Source organism: Rutidosis leptorrhynchoides, chromosome 8 (assembly GCF_046630445.1).
Source record: "Rutidosis leptorrhynchoides isolate AG116_Rl617_1_P2 chromosome 8, CSIRO_AGI_Rlap_v1, whole genome shotgun sequence".
Classification (NCBI taxonomy): domain Eukaryota; kingdom Viridiplantae; phylum Streptophyta; class Magnoliopsida; order Asterales; family Asteraceae; genus Rutidosis; species Rutidosis leptorrhynchoides.
In genome coordinates, this window is record NC_092340.1 from 267597188 (window position 1) to 267622749 (window position 25562).

Sequence of the window (25562 nt, forward strand, 5' to 3'; positions counted from 1 at the left end):
TAAAAAAAAATATATTTAACCTATATCTAATTGTTTTCCTATATCTCCTTCTTCTCCAACATAAGCTAGTCGACCAGAGTTTAAGATGATCATACTAATGAGTTAATTTTGGATTTACGAATTAAAATACACTCAGCTATAATCGTTTCGATGAATTGAAAAAAAAATTAAATTAAATCCAATAGCAGCAGCGGCTATTACGAAATAATAAAAATAAACTCCAAACTTGAATATGAATTTGAGATTGTTTTAAAAGAAATTTCCTACATGAAATAGATTGTAAAAGACTCCTATAAACTATATGAATTCACAATTTAACAGGAAACAACTTACAGAGTTCAAATTTCACGATGAACTCAATTGTTGACTTTTGCTTCAAAAAGCTTTGACTCGAAAATTAATAATCAATATGAAAAATTGAAACCTGGAAATTGGTAGATAGTTTGAGTAAGGTATTCCAAACATAATTGAATTTTTACATTGTGGAATTTAATTAAACAATCGAATTTTTGACATGAAGATGAAGAACAGAGACGTGCAGGGCTGTTCTTGTGTTTTATTTTTTATTTTTTAATTCGAACGGCAAGAGATTATAGTAGTTTATATTGATTGTTAATCGAACAGTTGCAGTAGTACAATTGGTAGGACTCAATCTTGTTTTGTATTGATAATTAAAATCGATTTTCTTGACTCCAGTGGACAGTCAGTACAGAAAAAAAAAAATTCAAAAAGTGGAGGTTGAATTCTAACAGCATATAAATGATTCGATTTTTAAGGGATTTGGTTAAACAGATATGTCCAAAGTTGTTAAAATTCGATTTGGATATGCACCAAAAGTCGACTCTGTGTTTGGCTTAATATATAAATCAGTATATATTTATCTAGTTTTATTATATATATATATATATATATATATATATATATATATATATATATATATATATATATATATATAACTATCAATGTTTATATATCTTTTTTTTATATATATCTGCATCTAACATTTATGGATCTTAGTTAATTTTGTTAATAAACATAAATATACTAATATTACTCTTAATAATAGTAATACAAATTTATGGCAATATAATAGATGTAATAATATTATTACCAATGTTAATTTTAATAATTACTATAAAATGTAAAATAATAATAATATTATTAATAACAATAATACTAGTTATAATAATGCTATATTAATTTATATATACCCATTTTCATATCTATATATTATCTATTGATAATAATAATCTATCTAACATTGATTTTAATAATAATAATAAAAATGTTAAACATTATTAATGGTAATAATAATATTATTAGCTATAATATTAATTTTATTGATAATAATAATATTAACAATAATAATACAACAACTTATACTTATCAAATTTCATATGTATATATATACTTGTAATAATATTAATGGAAGTGATGATCATAATTTTAATATAACATTATACTTTAACTTATAATTACATATAATACACTAACCTTATATTTCATATTTATTTATATAATGCTCTATTTGAATATTTTATACATGTTACAATATACATATAATATTACTTATACATAGTAATCATAATTACACCTAATTATTTTGTATCTTAATTTACGTATTTAGTTCTATTGTTTATTTTATAAATTCAATTTATTATTTATACAACCATTCATATATACACATATTTATTTACAATAATTGTTCGTGAATCGTAGAGAGTAGTCAAAGGTTAACTAAATTCATATAAACAGTTCAAGAATTTTTGAGACTCACTTTACAGACTTTGCTTATCATGTCGAAATCAAATTAAGATTAAGTTTAAATTTGGTCAGAAATTCCCGGGTCGTCACAGTACCTACCCGTTAAAGAAATTTCGTCCCGAAATTTGAGTGAGGTGGTCATGGCCAATAATATAAATGTTTTCATGACAATTATGAGTTGATAACTAGAGTTTTATTACCATTGAGTAATATGAATAAGTCAATTCGATTACTCGAAGAGTACGAGTGAAGTTATCACAAAAGAGTGAAATAAAGAAGTAAGGATTCATCTTAGCTTTTGACAGAGTCAGGGTTGAATTTATAAAATAAGGTGTTTCTTTACTTTTGACGTTGTCTTGGTGGAATTCCGGAATTCTAGGGATTCAAAGAAATTCTTCGATATCTAAAAGATTTGATTCTTCGGCGAATAAGGAAATTAAGGTCTTTATAATTAAATGCGGTGATCTGCCTCGATTCCTCTGTCTGATATTTTTACTATAAATTTTACCTTTTTCCGTTCCATTAATCTTCACCACTTCAATACTCAATTCCCAAATTCAAAAGATCGTGAAATGCTTAATCCAGTTTTGATCCGTGTCCTTATCCTGATTATCGCAACAATCATTCTCCTTTTCCAACTTCCACCGGAGGAATCTATTCTCTTCTACTATTATCTTGGGGGGATACTATTCTTAATTCTACCGTGTCTTTATATTGCTATTCGTATTAATATCCACGATTTGAAACCTCCGTGTTGTTATTGGGCTTTATATTTCCTCTTATATTTCGGAGTTCCATGTTTTTGTTTTCTCTTTCCGACTTTAAATCAAGCGAATAATGGTCCAGAATTCGTAAGTATGGATTTTCGAATGAACATCATGTTCTAAACAAGAAAGAACGTATTAGCACGATTTGATTTGTCAAATTACCAGAATCACTATGAATAGAACTATCAAGAATATATTTTCTGGATATGTTCAGAAGTTAAGCAGAATGAAAGAGTTATGTAACATGGCACATGATGACGTTATAATCTGTTAATCATCATGTTCCATTTAGAAACTCAGCATGACTTACTGTAATATAATCACGTTGATCAAGTGTCATTATATTATACTAACTCATGCATCAGTTCCCACATTACTTCAATAACATTCATATTTTAAGCTCGAAAGTTTACATAATATAAAAACTAACAGTTTCTATATGATGTAACACTGATATCAGGAATAAATTAATGATTTCAGATAAGAATAATTATGAAAATATCTTCAGAAATATGAAGGATATTTATAATGAAAGGTACGATGATATCTTGGAATTTCTAATATCAATGGATGATGAAGAAGATTTATCCGTAAGGGTTTAGATTCGGAAGCAAGGTATTCGCTAAAGATTTCATCAGGAACAGATTCATTTGGATTCTTTGAAGTCAAACTTATGCTTTGTTATCTATCCACGACTTCCTTCATAGTTTTGCATATTCCGCTTTTCGGTATTAAATTTTCTATTGAATATTTTCCGATATAATGATACACAGGAAGCACGAAGAGATATATAATTTCAGAAAAGAATATTTATGAAAATATCCTCAGAAATATCGGAGATATTGATGATGATATTTTGAAATCTCTAGGTTCGATGGTTGACGAAGAAAGATTTTCCGCAAGATTTTAACATGAGCCCAGAGCAAGATATTCTCTAAAGATTTCATCGGATCCAGAATTACCTGGATCCTTTGAATATAGGGTTTGGTCCTTGTATTCGTCCTTGGTCTCCTTCGTGGTTAGCTCAATCTGTTTTCCAGTTCCAACGTTTCTGAGCTTTTCCAACATACTATTATTTATCAACAAACTTCCGACGACTAAGGTCGTTTACGGTTGCCTACAGTTTTCTGCTGCTTCATTCAGCTTTTTCAAAGTTCAATGTATTAATTCGTAGGCTGGGTGCCCTTTTTAAAATTTGAGAATGGAAGATCCTAATTCTAAGAGATAAATGTTATATATTTACATATAACTGTTGATGTAGACATGCTGCGAGATTTCAAAACTGATTGCTGACTCTCGGTATTTGGTACGACAATTCTCGTTATCAGGTGCAGATGAGTAGGTGATAGGATTTCAATGAATATAATAACTTTTCATAAAATCAAAGATCAATGAAGTTGCTGGTAAGTTTACTGCTAATGTAGTGAGATATAAACGGTTTTTCGGTATCGATGAAGAAAGGTAAACTTATATATCAGAGTTATAATAAGCTAATCCGAGTGAAAAGTCGAAGTTGACTTGCTGGAGCTGTGACAAAACTGGCTAATTTGGGAAGGGATTGCAAGTTATTTTCAGTAATAATAACGAAAAAGGAGCTAGTACAGATACGTGTTAAACGTTTACTCAGGTTCCGAGTATTTTCATGTGCATAACTATATGCCTCAATCTTTTCTCCCGTAAATGAAGTGTGGTTGGTTCATCCTCTCGATTGAAGTGTTTTCAAGAATCATGAAAGGTTTGAACGCAGAATGTAATCGTGAAGATACAAATGATGTTTAAGACGAAATCAAGTGGCAACTTGAAGAATTGTTTAGTTTCATATGTTATAAATAATATTTTAATTCATTTTAATTGTCCAATGTTATTAGTCCACAGTCGATAGTCCAAAGTTGACAGTGCAATTATTCATATATAGTTTAATATATAATATTCGAATTAATTAATACATGTCGTGACCCGTATACGTCTCAGACTTGATCACAACTCAAACTATATATATTATTGTAGAATCAACCTCAACCCTGTATAGAGAACTCGATCATTACTGCATATAGAGTGTCTATGGTGATTCCAAATAATATATATAGATGCGTCGATATGATATGTCAAAACCTTGTATACGTGTCCCGATATTTAAAGTGCGTAAAATAAATAACAGAAAATAAATGACGATAAATAAAGTGCGTAAAGTAAATAATAAAAATTAAATGACGATAAATAAAATTGCGAGAATTTAAATTGCAATAAATAAATTGCAATATATAAAATGTATTACGGAATTAATTAGTTAGCTAGGAACAATTAGCTAGGAACAGTTAGCGTGAATTCTTAACAAAATTTCATATTGTTAATTAGTCAGTTTCTAATCAGTTGTTATTGTGTCCATTTTTTATTCATTATGCCACTTGTTGGATTCTGATATGTCAAAATCCTAATATGAAATTGAATTTGAATGAAAATAATTATTCTTTGGTGAACGGATACGTATATCGGTGGATGTATATAGGATAGTATATAACTGTTGAAACAGATTCGAAGAACGTACAATGTAACTTATAAATGTGAAATTTAAATATTCCTCGGGTATTACCTACCCGTTAAAATATTTTTACCATTAACAGTTTGTACAAGAGAATTTTTAATTACAATCTTTATGAAAACATATACACATATATATTTTCTTCAGATGTATTCATGGATTTAATGAGTTAATATGATATTAAACTCTTTTGCTTTTCGGTTGGAACTAGAATAAATAATCTCTAAAACTTTAGAGATTACATATTCGCCATGTCGAACGAAGATAAATGAGGTAGAACGATACGTAGAACGAAGATCATACTCAAAGTACAGATGATGATATTGAAGCATGGATTGTTGATGGTACTGGTGCTGTTATTGATGGTACTGTTGGTGCCGGTGATGTTGCTGAAGCTGGTACATTTTGCACCATATTATCCGAATTGATTATTCGAGCACGAAGTTCGTTGACTTATTACTCTAGGATGATTGTCGATCCGAACGAGCGGATGAATAAGGTTCAGAATTGTGGGTAGAATATAATCTTGTCGAGTTACCCTGAAAATGAGACTGAAAATGGTGTCTCGAACAGGTTCACCGGTAAACGCTTCAGATTCATTGTGAGGTGAATTCGGTTGGTGGAAGGGATTGCCTTCTGTGCGTTTCCATTAATTAAGTCAACTACGAACCCATCAAATGAATTGATAATGGCTGATTGGTTGATTCATGCCGATGACGCTGTTTTCGGAGTTTAGGTGAATATCTATGTCGGAATAGCTGTCGGATTAACTATCGGAATAGCTATCGGAATCTGAGGGGCTCGAACTGGTTGCAGGATTCATCTCGTACGATCAGATGAAGGATTTTCGATAAGAAATAGATTATAGGATGTAGATTAGTACCCTGCAATACATAATTTACATATGCATATATAATACTAAAATCTCATAAGTTATGGAGGAATCTACGGAAGCTGTCAGGTAAAGGTAACAATAACAAATACGCTAAGATATGAATTAATCTATACACTGTCTATGCAATAGAGGCAGTAAGGCATGTCTAGACTAAGAGTGATAAGCAAGTGATTCCCTAAGAATGATAAGCAGATGATTTTCGACATAAATGATAAGCAAAACTTTTGACATGCAGACCGGTCGAAGTCCAGACTCACTAATGCATCCTAACGACTATCAGTTAGACTCACTAATGCAAGACCTGGTTCGCTAAGACCACCGCTCTGATACCAACTGAAAGGACCCGTCCTAATCCATCCGGATGAAGTCCATATCGATTATAAATGATTCATAACAGTTGAATACATCGCGAGGTACTTGACCTCTATATGATACATTTTACAAACATTGCATTCATTTTTGAAAAGACAATCTTTCATTACATCAAAAGTTGATGACTTGCACACCATTTTATAATATATCTAGCTATAATTGACTTAATAATAATCTTGATGAACTCAACGACTCGAATGCAACGTCTTTTGAAATATGTCATGAATGACTCCAAGTAATATCTTTAAAATGAGCAATTGCACAGCGGAAGACTTCTTTCATACCCGAGAATAAACATGCTTTCAAGTGTCAACCAAAAGGTTGGTGAGTTCATTAGTTTAACATAAATAATCAATTCATAATTTTAATAGACCACAAGATTTCATATTTCCATTTCTCATAAACATACGTCCCATGCATAGAGACAAAAATATCATTCATATGGATTGAACACCTGGTAACCGACATTCACAATATGCATATAAGAATATCCCCATCATTCCGGGATCCTCCTTCGGACATGATATAAATTTCGAAGTACTAAAGCATCCGGTACTTTGGATGGGGCTTGTTGGGCCCGATAGATCTATCTTTAGGATTCGCGTCAATTAGGGTGTCTGTTCCCTAATTCTTAGATTACCAGACTTAATAAAAAGGGGCATATTCGACTTCGATAATTCAACCATAGAATGTAGTTTCGATTACTTGTGTCTATATCGTAAAACATTTATAAAAACATCGCATGTATTCTCAGTCCCAAAAATATATATAAAAAGGGACTAATGAAAACTCACGCATATAAATATTGTAAAACAGTTAATAAAGCATTTGCATGTATTCTCAGCCCAAAAACGTAATGAGTAAAAAGGAAGTAAATGAAACTCACACATATAAATATTGTAAAACAGTTAATAAAGCATTTGCATGTATTCGCAGTTCAAAATGTATTTCAAAAGCATTTAATAAAGCAGTTGTAAAAATAGCGCATGTATTCTCAGTCCCAAAAATGTAAAGAGTAAAAGGGAGCAAATGAACTCACACATATAATTATTGTAAAACAGTTAATAAAGCATTTGCATGTATTCTCAGCCCAAAAATGTAAAGAGTAAAAAGGGATTAAATGAAACTCACAGTAATGTATTTTGTAGTAAAAATACATATGACGATATTGAACAACAGAACAATGCAGGTTTGGCCTTTGATTCACGAACCTATACCATTTGTGTATATTTATTAATACATGTAATCGTAATCGAGCAATATATATATATATTTAATTATGTACTAAAATTAGTAGTCATATACAATTTTATTAATACTTATAATATATCATAATACCTATTTAATATGTAAATTAGTTATCGTTATATCAATATAAATAATATTATATCCTGATATTAAGTAATATTAGTATACGTATGTATTAAATATGTCTTTATAGCCATTTCTTTTGTTTGCAAAAATAATATTTATAATAATGTTAGAATACGTATAATAATAATAGTAATAATATTAATAACCATAATTATACTAATTTTAAAAAAAAATATGATAATATTAATAATAATAATGATATTTTTAATAATGATACTAACATTTACAAAAGTGATACTAATGCTAATATTAAATAATAATAAAACTAGTTTGTGTTACTTTTATGGTAATAATAATAATGATACTCCTAATCATAATAATACATATATCAATGTTAATATTACTAATAATAACACTAATAATACCTAATAATGTTGCGTACTAACAAAAGTGATAATAATATAGGTAATATTATTAATGTTAACCTAATAATACTTATATCTAATAAATATAACAATAACAATAATAATAATAATAACAATAACAAAAACAATAATAAAAACAATAATAATAATAATAATAATAATAATAATAATAATAATAATAATAATAATAATAATAATAATAATAATAATAATAATAATAATAATAATAATAATAATAAAAAGGAAGACTACCTTTAAAATCGGCCTAAAAAGAAAACAGTCCTTCCATGGACTAGAACCCCCGACCTCTCGAAACCCGCAAACACCCTACACCATTGCTCTGTGACTGTCTTTCTATTTTATACCCCGTAAAAAAAAAATATTTAACCTATATCTGATTGTTTTCATATATCTCCTTCTTCTCCAACATAAGCTAGTCGACCAGAGTTTAAGATGATCATACTAATGAGTTAATTTTGGATTTACGAATTAAAATACACTCAGCTATAATCATTTCGATGAATTGAAAAAAAAAATTAAATTAAATCCAACAGCAGCAGCGGCTGTTACGAAATAATAAAAATAAACTCCAAACTTGAATATGAATTTGAGAATGTTTTAAAAGAAATTTCCTACATGAAATAGATTGTAAAAGACTCCTATAAACTATATGAATTCACAATTTAACAGGAAACAACTTACAGAGTTCAAATTTCACGATGAACTCAATTGTTGACTTTTGCTTCAAAAAGCTTTGACTCGAAAATTAATAATCAATATGAAAAATTGAAACTTGGAAATTGGTAGATAGTTTGAGTAAGGTATTCCAAACATAATTGAATTTTTACATTGTGGAATTTAATTAAAAAATCGAATTTTTGACATGAAGATGAAGAACAGAGACGTGCAGGGCTGTTCTTGTGTTTTATTTTTTTTTTTAATTCGAACGGCAAGAGATTATAGTAGTTTATATTGATTGTTAATCGAACAGTTGCAGTAGTACAATTGGTAGGACTCAATCTTGTTTTGTATTGATAATTAAAATCGATTTTCTTGACTCCAGTGGACAGTCAGTACAGAAAACAAATAAAATACAAAAAGTGGAGGTTGAATTCTAACAGCATATAAATGATTCGATTTTTAAGGGATTTGGTTAAACAGATATGTCCAAAGTTGTTAAAATTCGATTTGGATATGCACCAAAAGTCGACTCTGTGTTTGGCTTAATATATAAATCAGTATATATTTATCTAGTTTTATTATATATATATATATATATATATATATATATATATATATATATATATATATATATATATATATATATATATATATATATATATATATATATATATATAACTATCAATGTTTATATATCTGTTTTTTTTTTTTTATATATCTGCATCTAAAATTTATGGATCTTAGTTAATTTTGTTAATAAACATAAATATACTAATATTACTCTTAACAATAGTAATACAAATTTATGGCAATATAATAGATGTAATAATATTATTACCAATGTTAATTTTAATAATTACTATAAAATGTAAAATAATAATAATATTATTAATAACAATAATACTAGTAATAATAATGCTATTTTAATTTATATATACCCATTTTCATATCTATATATTATCTATTGATAATAATAATCTATCTAACATTGATTTTAATAATAATAATAAAAATGTTAAACATTATTAATGGTAATAATAATATTATTAGCTATAATATTAATTTTATTGATAATAATAATATTAACAATAATAATACAACAACTTATACTTTTCAAATTTCATATGTATATATATACTTGTAATAATATTAATGGAAGTGATGATCATAATTTAATATAACATTATACTTTAACTTATAATTACATATAATACACTAACCTTATATTTCATATTTATTTATATAATGCTCTATTTGAATATTTTATACATGTTACAATATACATATAATATTACTTATACATAGTAATCATATATATTTTTATATATATAATTGTTTTAGATTACACCTAATTATTTTGTATCTTAATTTACGTATTTAGTTCTATTGTTTATTTTATAAATTCAATTTATTATTTATACAACCATTCAAATATACACATATTTATTTACAATAATTGTTCGTGAATCGTAGAGAGTAGTCAAAGATTAACTAAATTCATATAAACAGTTCAAGAATTTTTGAGACTCACTTTACAGACTTTGCTTATCATGTCGAAATCAAATTAAGATTAAGTTTAAATTTGGTCAGAAATTCCCGGGTCGTCACAGAACAAGGGTTATCATGATTAAGATCGGATCGACTATGCTTAACTCCCGACACTACCCTTGGCTGCCACCAAGTATGGTAGTGACCCCTCTTGGTATGCGAGCATGCATGGGCGCTCAATAAAAAAAACATAGCTAAGTTAGAAATGTATGATTCCTTTAATGATCTAACCGTAATTAGCATCTTAATATATCTTTTAAGTATCTAAGTGAGTGACCAGTTTGTATGATTTAGACTAGTACAATTATACACTCCCGGATCATATGACAATGTCTTAAGACATGCTTCGAACGCTGGCCTTGTCTTTTGACACAGATAACTACTTACCTTTATTAGTATTAGTTAAGTCCTAACGATAGGTTATAACCACGAGGATAACTGGAAAGAGTATCGTCAACTAAGTCTAATTTCATATAAACGTTTATGCTAACGGGTAACTAAATCTTATCTAAAATAATAATTATCTAAGTCATGACAAAGCATATAAATAATTACCAACATTTAATAATTCCTAATACTAACAAATTCCAAAGATAAAAGAAATGATAGATAATACTGAATGCTACGGGTAGAATAAACATTTGTATTTCCTCTGGATATCTAAAGCATTGCGGCACCAAGTTAGCTATTATACTAATTATTTCTCAAGTATCATACTAGTCTCTCTCTAAATTAATTAAATCTGGAAAGAGGTCGTAGAGAAAATTACAAATAAAAATAAACCTAAAAAGAAAATTGAGAGTGAATTGGATGGTATTGAGGTGTGTTGAAAATGGTTCAAACAGGCATGCCAGAAGCAAGCCATTGCTGAAAGATAGCACTTTTCACTACTTGAGGTTGATTGGAATGAAGATAAGCTTGAACTTCTTTAGCAGTGAGTCCTTCAATTCTTTTATCCTTGGAAGCATAGAGCTTTGTCTTCTTCTTTTCAAACCTGACCTGTAAGTTAGCTTCTCTCTTCTTATGTTGTTTTATATGCTTCTTGAGCTGAGCTATCTGAGCTATCTGTTCCTTCTTTACTTTTTTGTCAGCAGGGAGGTTAATTCTTTAAAGATTTTTGATGTCTCTTGATGCAGTACTTAGAAAATTTGGCATTGAAGGCATCATTCAAAGCTTGTTGTTTCTTTTGATGTCTCTCAGTAGACCTTTGCATCTTTCTTTCAATAGTTTGAGAAACAGCGGGAATTTTAGCTTTAGCCTAAGCTTCAGTCTCAGCAGCATTGGGTTTCTTCCCTTCACCAGCACCATTTTCATCATCACCACCATCTTTATTATATCAATTAAGCATTCAAGTATTATCACAATATTACATCAAATACCCTGCTGGTATTGTAGACTATGGCAAGAAACAGTGTTAATACTCTGATATACTCTAGCACATAGTTTTGTAAAAGACGTCTGTTGCGTCTGTTGTGACGCCCATTGCGGCATTTTGGTGGCTAGCCCATCTGAACCCCATATCTCTGTCTAATAAGTCAGTCAAAGGTCAAAAGTCAGCTCAAATACGGGAAAGGTCGTGTCAACGCCGGTCAAAAGTCAAAAATTCAGCTAAATTCGTTTTAAATTGGTCAAAATTGATGTAGTTTAGTATTACTTTTTTTGTATTATATTAGCGGTAATAGCGATTAAAGGTTAAAACTTATCAACGAAAGTTTTTTGGCTTCAAAATATATGTGTGTGTGTGTGTGTGTGTGCGTGTGTGTGTGTGTGTGTGTATATATATATATATATATATATATATATATATATATATATATATATATATATGAAAGTCAACGTCAGTCAACATCCGTCTCGAACGTTCTGACTCTGTCTCGATGTTTTAAGGTCTCGACCGTCTCGCGTGTTTTTCAACCTCTTTACTGGGGTCACGATTCCAAGCTCTTAAGTGAAGTCCAAAAAGCGTAATCTAGGATCATTTGAACCAGGGGAAGTGACCACATTAAAGAAAATAAGGCAGGTGTCTGGAGCCTAACACCTTACTGTTATAAATATCTATGAAGTTGTTTTCCCGATCGATCAGGGTTTTTAAAATATAAAAATATATGTCCAGAAGCAAAGGAGTGCTCCCCAAGCACGATCAATAAAGCAAGAGGAATGAAGATAAATCTATAACCTGTCCGGTCGGAGGCAAGAGAGTGCTTCTTTCGAGAGCAGCACGACTGATAAAAATAAGGCTACTAACAAACAATGATGCTAGTAGCCTTGCTGTTCCCCTTAGATAAAAATAAGGCTACTAACAAACAAGGCTACTAACAAACAATGATGCTACTAATCTATAAAGCAATGATGTTAAGCAGCCTTGCTGTTTCCCTTAGATAAAAATAAGGCCACTAACAAACAAGTGTTGTTACAACAACTCGATATTTCCTCGACGATAGGAGGGAAATGGGATAAGGGTTGACCAGTTCTGTATTTCATAACTGCGATAATAACAACCCTAAATTGATCCACCGAAGGAATATCAATGAGATAAGGGTTGAACTTACCAACAAACAAACTAGATGAACTGGTTGCATGTGCTACGTATGGAGAACCTGAAAAGATGCCAATCACAGAAGAAACTCCTCACTTACCTTGTTGTAGGTGTCAATATGGGCGGGTCAGGCAGGTTGGGTTTTTGGTTAAGATCTTTTTGAAGCAGAAATGAAGCTAATCATAAACATAGTTAAACATCAAATGTGATCACACAAGTTATATTATTTCAGTACTAGTCAACTTTTTGAATAAAATCAAGGAGGGGCTCTTCTGCATAAAAATAAATTATGACTTTCAACATTATTAAGCTAATATTATGGAACTATTTTTCAGATTTCTAAAAAGTTAATTATATTCTAGATACTTTAATGTGATTGGCTCAGATCCTGATGGTAGATTAGGTGATGTAGCCAGTGGCATTACCAATGGGCTAAAGGTAACGTTCCGAGTTTCATTAACACTTTTCTTTACTCTGATTATTTTAAAGAGGGAACGAAACTATAGATTCGTTATTAATTCCTTCATAAACCATACAGGTTCGAGGAACCGATTATAAAACCCCTGATGGAACTTGCATAAGGGATTATATTGATGTTTATGATTTAGTTGATGCTCAATTGCTCATGTAAAAGCACTTAAGAATGCAAAAATTGGACTAGTTGGAATATACAATGTTGGCAGACAAAGGTAATATCTTGACCAAGAGGGCGTAAAATGGGCGGGTTAGGTAACCAGTTAAATATGGATAAGCTTACCGAGTAGAAAGGGGTCAGGTCAGGTGTGTTTGCCCAAAACATTATCCCTACAAGAAGTTTTTAGCTTGCAATAAATGATTTAAGTGTGTAATATGTTTATAACAGTAATTTTATATGTAACGGTCATCTAGTAATCTTGTAAAATGATTTAGTAGGTTTTATGCTTCAAAAAGACATATTGCGTGACTTTCAACCTGTTTCACTCGTTTCCTTTTAAGATTTTTATTTGAATCAACCCTTTTGAACACAACAACAAAACTCAATTCCATATAAGTGTGGTATGAGGAGATAAGATGTAGACAAACTTTCCACTATTCTAGAATAAAGAGAAGTCAATTCTTCAACCAAAGTGAACAAGAGTAGAGAAAATCATCCCTCTCAATGTTTTATTGATAGAGAGATTTCTTCCGAATGGACCTCCGGTCAATAGGTAGGTTTAAAAAAAGAGTGAGACGACACAAAAATGGTGAAATCAAATTTCCAGGGTTTTTAAACCTGCCTGAAATTAGGCTCTAAGTGGCAGTTAAGTCGCCAATAAATCAACCCTTTTGAACCATTATATATAAAACAAATCCAGATTGACCCATTCATAAACAGTGGGTAAAAATAGGCACATTTATTTTGACGTGATACAATAAGTAAGTTGGTTTATTCAAAGATTTAATCATGTTTTGCATTTTGACAGATAGATCGGTTAAAGTATTTGTGGAAGCTTGTAACAAAGCAACATGGGCATGAATTGAAGTATACCTGCCACGGAGGACTTGTGAACATATGGCTTTTTTCATAGAGAAATTTACGCGAAAAGTCCCTGTGGTTTGTACCATATTGCATGGATACCCAAAGTAGTTGTTTTGAGTGAGGAAATTCCTGGTGGTTTTCAAGTGGAGCAAGGATATCCCAGTTCACTAACGTCGCTAATTGTAATGATCGCTCCAAATCCATATGGACGAACACGTCATTCATCGATTTCATTGCGAGGTATTTGACCTCTATATGATACATTTTGTAAATATTGCATTCTTTTGAAAAGGCACACCATAAATGAATATTTAAATCAGAGGTTTTCGACAGCTGATGATTTCTACATATAGACAATCACCTTAAATAATAGTTTACAATAGCACTTCCGTTGACAATGCAGTCAAAATAAGATACATGGTGACGATTTGGTGAATGCAACGTTTTTTGAAAATTATGCCATGTAAGACTTCATGCACATAGCTTGTCTAACATATAAGCAAACAGCGGAAGACTTCTAGGGAACCTGAGAATAAACATGCTAACAAGTGTCAACACAAAGGTTGGTGAGTTCATAGTTTTAGTGTTTCGCATAATCTGTATATAAAGGTGGATCACAAGATTTCATTTGTTTCATCCGAAATGTTTATCAAAATATTCTACGAAATTGAGCACCCTGGTAACTAAACTTAACGTATATATAATTTATACCCTTTGTATAATCATCTTAATAATACACGCAAACCAACGTGTACGCTTCTCAAATAGCATACGTCCGTTAAAAGGCTAGTGCTCTAGCTCAGACGGGGATATCAAGCCCTATGGATCCATATACTACTACTCGCGCCCACCAGTTCTTATAACCGGCAGTTACTAGTTACCAAAGCTAAGGGATTTTCGGTTCAAACTCGGTGTAGAATTTAGTATGTACTTGTATCCATTGCGTTTAAAATAAAGTGCATGTATTCTCAGCCCAAAAATATAGATTGCAAAAGCAATTAAAAAGGGAGCAAATGAAACTCACCTTAGCAGCACATAAGGTCATTCATCAAAAAGTGACCGTAACTCGGAATGCAAGATTAACCATAGATCTCAACCTAGAGAACATATGTTGGTCAATACATGTCTAATAAACTAGGTTGTGTTATAGTGTATCACAATCCTAATGCTTGAGATCGACATACAAAAGTTATCAAAAGTCATTTCAAAAAGTCAATTTTGACAATTGTTCAACAAAACGAGACGTGCCTTATATAAGGATTCATTTACTTGGCTAGTAATATTTTATCAATCTCATAAATAGTGTTTAAATATTAATTGCAGATTCAAAAGTAATTCCAATTAACGTCAATTATAATTCAGTTGACCATATCTTTTGATTCGTTCATCGAAATTACGCGATTTCTAAATGAAAAGTTATTGATTTTTCGCCAGCTTTTCGAAAACATGTATATCATATACCTTTTATCAGTAATATATGTATTTAATTCGTGATTCATTATAAACTGTTTAACGAAGAAATTTAGCATACAAGCATGTATAAATATATACTCGAGCACTAGACATGTATACACTATTAATATATAAAAGATAAGATATGAATGCTCACGTATCAATATTGAGATTCAATATTGCAGGAAAGTACGTAGACGCAACAGAGATGATAAATACTAGGTTTGATTTGCGAACAATACCCATGAACATTACCCATAACCTCCATAGCTATAACCCATAATTTACTTAGTTCTATCCCGTTTGAAGCTTGTTTTGAAAGTGACACGCTCATGACCTCGTCGTAATATTTTATGTATAATATTACTAAAAATATTAAGATTAATAATAATAATAATCTTAATAATAATAATAATAATAATATAATAATAATAATAATAATAATAATATTAATAATAATAATAATAATAATAATAAAAAATAAATACTTACGAAGTAATATGTGTAAAAAAACATGCGCAAGAAACCTGGTATTTATAGCCATAATTCCTTATTCTGATGCCCATGCGATCGCATGGGTTTTATGCCCATTTCTCATGCGATCGCATGGCCGTCAGATCCAGCTCACATATTTTTTGTTTTCTTGTTTGTCGACATAATTAAATATAATATATATAATTTAAATAATTAATTATATATTATATTAAATTCATGTGCATAGTTGACTTGTAATTTTTGTTCCGATGACTCGTACGTTGTCACTCGACTTATGTCCCGGTTCCGGTTTCTCGAACGCATTTTTGTACGCTTAGAAAACTCGCAATTTACGTTTTGTGACTCGTACTTTTGTCAAAATATAGTCTTAAATTATCAATAAACTATATCATTCAAAGTGTATCTTAAACTTTCGAGTATTTTAGTCATTTACTTCTATAAATCATTGTCTCGCTATTTGTTAATATATATATATATATATATATATATATATATATATATATATATATATATATATATATATATATATATATATATATATATATATATATATATATATATATATATATATATAATAACAAATCATTTTATGACCAAGTTAATATATATTTTTAACATTTATAAACACGTTTTAAATATATGTCGTAAGTTATTCATATAATTAATATTCCAACTTATCATATATATTTAAATAAATATTTAAACCAATAAGTTTAATGTACGGTATCAAAAAAATTAATGCGTTGTTACGTTTTCAAGTTATAGTATATATATATGTATCTATATACATATAATTGTTCGCGAATCGTCGAGAACAACCGAAAGGTATTTGAATATATGAAAATAGTTCAAAAATTTTGAGATTCAGTTTTACAGACTTTGTTTATCGTGTCGAAAATGTTACTCATACAAAGATTAAGTTTAAATTTGGTCAGAAATTTCCGGGTCATCACAGTACCTACCCATTAAAGAAATTTCGTCCAGAAATTTGAGTGAGGTCATCATGACTAACAATAAAAATGTTTTCATGCCGTATATGTGTTGATAAATAGATTTTTATCACCGTTGAATAATATGGATAAAACAATCCGATTATTCGAAGCGTATGAGAGAAGTTATCGTAAAAGAGTGAAATGGAGAATAGAGATTCGTCTTAACTCTTGACGTATTAACGATTGATTTCCGCAATTTAAGGAATAGAAAATCTTCATAATCTAAATAAGATTTGATTCTTCGGAATTTAAGGAAATTAAGATTTCTTTTGATTAAATGCGTAATTTGCCTCGATTGCTATGTTTGATATTTTGCTATAAATTGACCTCTTCCGTTTCATTATTTTCATCACTCTTACATCTTCTTCCTCATTTCCTATTTTCAAAAGATTGTAAAAATGCTTCATCCAGTTCTGATTCTTGATATACTCCTAACTTTCATATCTGTCATTCTTCTTTTTCATCTACCACCGGAGGAAGTTATTTTCTTCTACCATTACCTTGGGGTTATAGTATTTTTCATTCTCCCGTGTCTTTATATTGCTATACGCATTGATATACACGGTTTGTAATTTCTGGGTGGTTGTTGGGTTTTATATCTTCCCTTATATTTCGATGTCTCTGCTTCTGTCTTTCCATAATCATTAACATTCACAGTTAATACTCTCTCCAATTTACTGTGATTTATATATACTCCCATTGATATTTTGAAGCTTCATGCTTTCGTTTTATCTTCCCGACTTTAAATCAAGCGAATAATGGTCCAGAATTCGTAGGTATGAATTTCGGAATGAACATAATTAATGTTCTAAAAAAAAGGTAATAGCACAATCTGACTTGTTAAATTACCAGAATACCTCGAAAAAGACCGAATTATTAAGAAAATATTTTCTTGATAGTTTAGAGGTTAAATAGAATGAAAGAGTTATGTAACATGGTTTATAATGAGGGTATGATCTGTGAACCTTTATCACGTTCCATTAGAAACTCAGCATGACTTACTGTAATATAATCACGTTGATCAAGTGTCATTATATTATACTAACTCATGCTTCAGTTCCCAACACCACTTCAAAAATATTCGTATTTTAAACTCGAAGGTTTCAGAATTTAGAAACTAAAATAGTTTCTTTTATGATGTTACACAGATATCGCAAGGAGAAAATTGATTTCCGATGAGAATGATTATGGAATTATCTCCAGAAATATGGAGGATATTTATAATGAAAGATACGATGATATCTTAGAATTTCTAATATCAGAGGATGATGAAGAATATTGTCCGCAAGGGTTTAGATTCGGAAGCAAGGTATTCGTTAATGGCTTCAGCAGATACTGAATAATTTGGATTCTTTGAAGGCAGGTTTAGTCTTTGTGATTTATCCACAGCCTCCTTCATACTTTGCTCAATCCATTTTTCAGTTCCAAACCTTCTCTTTTTCTGAGCTTTGCCAACACACTATTCTTTATCATCAAACTTTTGACTGTTAAGGTCGTTTACAGTTTTTGCTGCTTCATCAGCATTCAAAGTTATCATAACCTAATCGTTGGTTATCAATCCGAGGTGTTTTCAAAAGTTTGAAGGGTTTGCACGAAGATTGTAATTGTCAAGATACATATGATGTTCTACAATTTTGAACGATACAATTTTTTTTTCTGGGTTTATGAATAGAAGTGATGTTCTAGCACAGTTTTGAAGTCAAAGTATAGCATTTGAAAGATGTAAGAATCTAAGAGTGATGTTTTCTGTTAAATCTTGGCTTGGATTCTGAATTTTCAAAATCAGAATATGTAATTGAATTTGTATGAAAATGATTGTATATCGCTGTGAGCATAGTTAATAATTTTTGAATCAAAGTTGAAGAATGTACAGTATAACATATTAATTGTGAACTTATATATTTCCCGAGTATTACCTACCCGTTAAAGATTTCACAATTAATACTTTGTACAAAAGAATTTTTTTTATTACCGTCTTTATGAAAATATATGTATGTATATTTTCTTCAGATGTAATACAGATTTGATGAGTTAATATCATATTAAGCTCATTTGATTTTTGAATTGAATGAATAATCTCTAAAACATTAAGGATTACATAATCTTCGCGGAGTATTTCACTAATGAAATCAATACTTCATTATTTATTCTTATTCCTCGGTGAAGGATGTTGATGCTCGTGGAATTCTTATGAACTTCATAAGATATAAATGATGTTTTCTAGAAAGTTTTGAGTACATCGAAGATAAAAGTGTAAAATCAAACATGTAATTGATTAATACACTAAGTTCATTATGAAATGGAATTCATTGAGTTGAAACAGATATTTGTAGTTAACGATGGTTAATTTGTTAACGAAGGATGTACATCATAGCATATTAGTAATATGAATTAACCGAGTAGTATCTACCCCTTAAAATTCACACGTAATAGCTTAGTACGAAAAGATTCATGATGGTTTTAAAATTTATATATATAAGATATACATATAAATTCTTTAGATGAATTGAGTTATTACTTCATAACTCATTGATACAATATACTCGTTGTTGACTCGTAATGATGTCCACGACGCTTTCTTGAACTGACGGAGCTTGTGATGTTAAAGGTGCTGCTGATTCTGACGATGTTGACAGCACTGACTGTGCTGGTGAGGCTAAGGGTACTGTTGATGCTGTTGGTAAAACAAGTCTAGCTTGTATCTTACACCATTCGGATAAGGGTTTCTACTCTATCTGATTTAGGGTTAAGGCTAGAATAGATAATCTCTAAACTTTAGAAATTACATAATCGCCGTAGAATGTTTCTCCAATGAAGTTATGAATCCATACTTCATCGTTTGTCGTTGCTGGTACTTCTTGGTACCTATGGTGCGTATGATGTTGATATCCGAGGTACAAATTGTGATGTTGAGGCGTGTGATGCGGATGTGGTTGTTGGTGGTGGTAATGATCCTGTTGGTGTAGATGATGGTGGTATCGGTTATGCTGCGGGTGCTGCTGCTGGTGTTCGTAACCCTTGCACCATATTCTCCAAAGCCACTACCCGAGCACGAAGCTCGTTGACTTCTTCTATTATACCGGGATGATCGGTGGTTCGGACGATCGGATAAATAAGATTTATAATATGGGATAGTATATAATCATGATGAGATACTCTGGAAATGAGAGAGAAAATAGTATTACGAATAGGTTCGCCGGTAAGTGCTTCAGGTTCTTCGCCAAGAGGTGAATGTGGTGGATGGAAGGGATCACCTTCTTCTTGTCTCCAATGATTAAGTAGGCTACGAACCCATCCCCAATTCATCCAGAATAGGTGATGGCTGATTGGTTGATCCATTCTGGTTACACTTTCTTCAGAGTTCAGGTGAATATCCATATCGGAATAGCTGTCGGAATTTAAGGAATTTGAACTAGATACGGGATCCATCTTGTATAATTAGAGAGATAATTTTTGATATGAAATAGATTATAGAATTTGATTGGTACTCTTCAATACATAATTTACATATGTATATATAATACCAAAATCCCGTAAATTACGGAGAAATTTTCGGAAGATGGCAGTCAAAGTTTACTGTAATAGATATGCCAAGATATGAATTTTGTCTATACACTATCTATGCAATCAATGCAATAAGACGCGTTTAGACTTAAGATGATAGACAGGTAATTTCTGACAAGAAATGATAAGCAAAACTTTTGACATGCAGACACAGTCGAAGTCCAGACTTACTAATGCATCCTAACAACTATCAGTTAGACACACTTATGCAAGACCTGTTTCACTAAGACCAACGTTCTGATACCAACTATGACAATCGCTCTAAATCTATATGGACGAACACGTCATTCATCGATTTCATTGCGAGGTATTTGACCTCTATATGATACGTTTTGTAAACATTGCATTCTTTTGAAAAGGCACACCATAAATGAATATTTAAATCAGAGGTTTTCGACAGCTGATGATTTCTACATATAGACAATCACCTTAAATAATAGTTTACAATAGCACTTCCGTTGACAACGCAGTCAAAATAAGATACATGGTGATGATTTGGTGAATGCAACGTTTCCTTGAAAAATATGTCATGTAAGACTTCATGCACATAGCTTGTCTAACATATAAGCAAACAGCAGAAGACTTCTAGGGAACCTGAGAATAAACATGCTAACAAGTGTCAACACAAAGGTTGGTGAGTTCATAGTTTTAGTGTTTCACATAATCTGTATATAAAGGTGGATCACAAGATTTCAGTTGTTTCATCCGAAACGTTTATCAAAATATTCTACGAAATTGAGCACCCGGGTAACTAAACTTAACGTATATATAATTTATACCCTTTGTATAATCATCTTAATAATACACGCAAACCAACGTGTACGCTTCTCAAATAGCATACGTCCGTTAAAAGGCTAGTGCTCTAGCTCAGACGGGGATATCAAGCCCTATGGATCCATATACTACTACTCGCGCCCACCAGTTCTTATAACCGGCAGTTACTAGTAACCAAAGCTAAGGGATTTTCGGTTCAAACTCGGTGTAGAATTTAGTATGTACTTGTATCCATTGCGTTTAAAATAAAGTGCATGTATTCTCAGCCCAAAAATATAGATTGTAAAAGCAATTAAAAAGGGAGCAAATGAAACTCACCTTAGCAGCACATAAGGTCATTCATCAAAAAGTGACTGTAACTCGGAATGCAAGATTAACCGTAGATCTCAATCTAGAGAACATATGTTGGTCAATACATGTCTAATAAACTAGGTTGTGTTATAGTGTATCACAATCCTAATGCTTGAGATCGACATACAAAAGTTATCAAAAGTCATTTCAAAAAGTCAATTTTGACAATTGTTCAACAAAACGAGACGTGCCTTATATAAGGATTCATTTACTTGGCTAGTAGTATTTTATCAATCTCGTAAATAGGTTGTTTAAATATTAATTGCAGATTCAAAAGTAATTCCAATTAACGTCAATTATAATTCAGTTGACCATATCTTTTGATTCGTTCATCGAAATTACGCGATTTCTAAATGAAAAGTTATTGATTTTTCGCCAGCTTTTCGAAAACATGTATATCATATACCTTTTACCAGTAATATATGTATTTAATTCGTGATTCATTATAAACTATTTAATGACGAAATTTAGCATACAAGCATGTATAAATATATACTCGAGCACTAGACATGTATACACTATTAATATATAAAAGATAAGATATGAATGCTCACGTATCAATATTGAGATTCAATATTGCAGGAAAGTACGTAGACGCAACAGAGATGATAAATACTAGGTTTGATTTGCGAACAATACCCATGAACATTACCCATAACCTCCATAGCTATAACCCATAATTTCCTTAGTTCTATCCCGTTTGTAGCTTGTTTTAAAAGTGACACGCTCATGACCTCGTCGTAATATTTTATGTATAATATTACTAAAAAGATTAAGATTAATAATAATAATAATCTTAATAATATAATAATAATAATAATAATAATAATAATAATAATAATAATAAATAAATAAATACTTACGGAGTAATATGTGTAAAAAAAAATTGCGCAAGAAACCTGGTATTTACAGCCATAATTCCTGATTCTGATGCCCATGCGATCGCATGGGTTTTATGCCTATTTCTCATGCGATCGCATGGCCGTCAGATCCAGCTCACATATTTTTTGTTTTCTTGTTTGTCGACATAATTAAATATAATATATATAATATATATAATTTAAATAATTAATTATATATTATATTAAATTCATGTACATAGTTGACTTGTAATTTTCGTTCTGATGACTCGTACGTTGTCACTCGACTTATGTCCCGGTTCCGGTTTCTCGAACGCATTTTCGTACGCTTAGAAAACTCGCAATTTACATTTTGTGACTCGTACTTTTGTCAAAATATAGTCTTAAATTATCAATAAACTATATCATTCAAAGTGTATCTTAAACTTTCGAGTGTTTTGGTCATTTACTTCTATAAATCATTGTCTCGCTATTTGTTAATATATATATATATAATAACAAATCGTTTTATGACCAAGTTAATATATATTTTCAACATTCATAAACACGTTTTAAATATACGTCGTAAGTTATTCATACAATTAATATTCCAACTTATCATATATATTTAAATAAATATTTAAACCAATAATTTTAATGTACGGTATCAAAAAAAATTAATACATTGTTACGTTTTCAAGTTATAGTATATATATATATGTATCTATATATATATAATTGTTCGCGAATCGTCGAGAACAACCGAAAGGTATTTGAATATATGAAAATAGTTCAAAAATTTTGAGATTTAGTTTTACAGACTTTGTTTATCGTGTCGAAAATGTTACTCATACAAAGATTAAGTTTAAATTTGGTCAGAAATTTCTGGGTCAACACACTAATAATTCCGTCAAATATTAACATGAGCGATGCATGTGAGGGATATTTTCGTCCTCTTTTTTTTTATACCTAATTTTGTTCTTCATCCTCATCCATCACTTATCTTGTTCATCCTTTTTCATTTTTTCTTCATCTTTAACCATTAACTCATCTAGCCACAAATAAATTACAACATACAAACAAATTAAATAACTTAACTCAAACACAAATAAATCTGCAACTTGTTCTTCCCACATCAAACTCAATCCAGATTTAGAACCTCAATTTCATTATTCTCAAAGTTCCAAAAATGAAAACCATATAACTAAATCAATCATTCATGTACAAAACCCAAAAACAAAATTTTTTAGTAAAAGAGGTATACATGTTAGATGCAAAAACCCAAAAACAATCTCTCTTATCTCTAATAAGAAAACTATTATGATATCATTAACTATATTAAAAATTCACATTGCAAAATCTCACCCCTTGGATCTGTTTCCCTAAATCCATCTTATCCGTTTAAATAGGTGATGTCGTCATTTAGCATTCTCCTCGGCAGTTAAGGAAGATAATTACCCCGGTACCCTTATTATGTTACAAACTATCTCCAAACGCAAAATTAGGGCTGCAATTTCTCTCATCAACCGCTCTTCAATGAAATTGCTCTGAGTAATCATCCATGACTAACATATACGGTTTTGATATATAAAGGGACAAAGAGAAACCAAGAAGCCTTTTACCCTCTCCAATCAATATTAGGGTTCTTGAAATCAGATGCATATCGATCATCTGAGATGCGGTTACGAAGACATGGCGAAATACGGGATGCGGAGATGAAGACGTGTTGGAAATACAGGATGCATATCGATAATCGATCTGTAATATGTAAGTCACGATTTTTAGGTTAATCGATCAGTAAAAGATCTTCAATTCCGTTACTCTTGATTTAAAATAACCCTATTTGCTTAAATTTATGGTCTTCCCTCTTCAATTCAACATATCAGGTCATTGTTTCATTGTTGGGAATTAAGGCATAGCGCATGTCAAACATTAGGGCCTGGTATATCAAATATTTTCATCGTTTGAGGACAGTTAAATAGTGTTTGAGTAAGAAGGAATATTCAGGTCAGATTTTTCTGAATTTATGGTATATGTATTACAATGATTAACTTCAAGTTAAAGTTCAAGTAATGAAATTGTTTGAAGTGTTGATTTTAAATTAGGGCTTATGATACAAGTCTATGGTTTGACGCCTCTAACAACTCTGCATTTTCCCTCAAAACGTAAATTTTATTATAAACTGATTAAAAATTTTCTTCAATGATTACAGGTCTATGGTTTATCTTGGCTGGTAATTCTTGCAGTTATAGTCATCTTGAAGGTTTGTTCTGAAACCTAATTACTTTGTTGAATCTTTAGTGACGTTTATAAGTAACAATAACATGAATCATATTTCATTACATTGCATACTCCCTTTTGTTTATTGTTGTTCACTTGGGGTTTCATATGTTCCATTGTGGTGCACAGGCAAAAGAGAAAGAAAGAATGGAAAAAAGTCAAGGCTGCACAAAATGTTGAATCACCTAACCTCAAGGTGTTGCTAAGTAGTATTTTGCATTAGTTATTTTCGTTTCTTTATAATTGTTGGAGTCAAAATGAATAGGTATTGGGTCAACACATGATGTTAATGTTCTTTTGTTTATCAGACATGCCTTTTATAGGCTATGGTGGAGAAAAAAAAACGTGAGAGAAACACAGCTGACCCGTCTTGATGTGGGTCGAGAAAATTTTGTCTTCGAAGTTAGTTTATTTTTTTATATTACTAAATGTGTATCATATACACCATCTACTACTTCATATTCCAGTCAAGACAC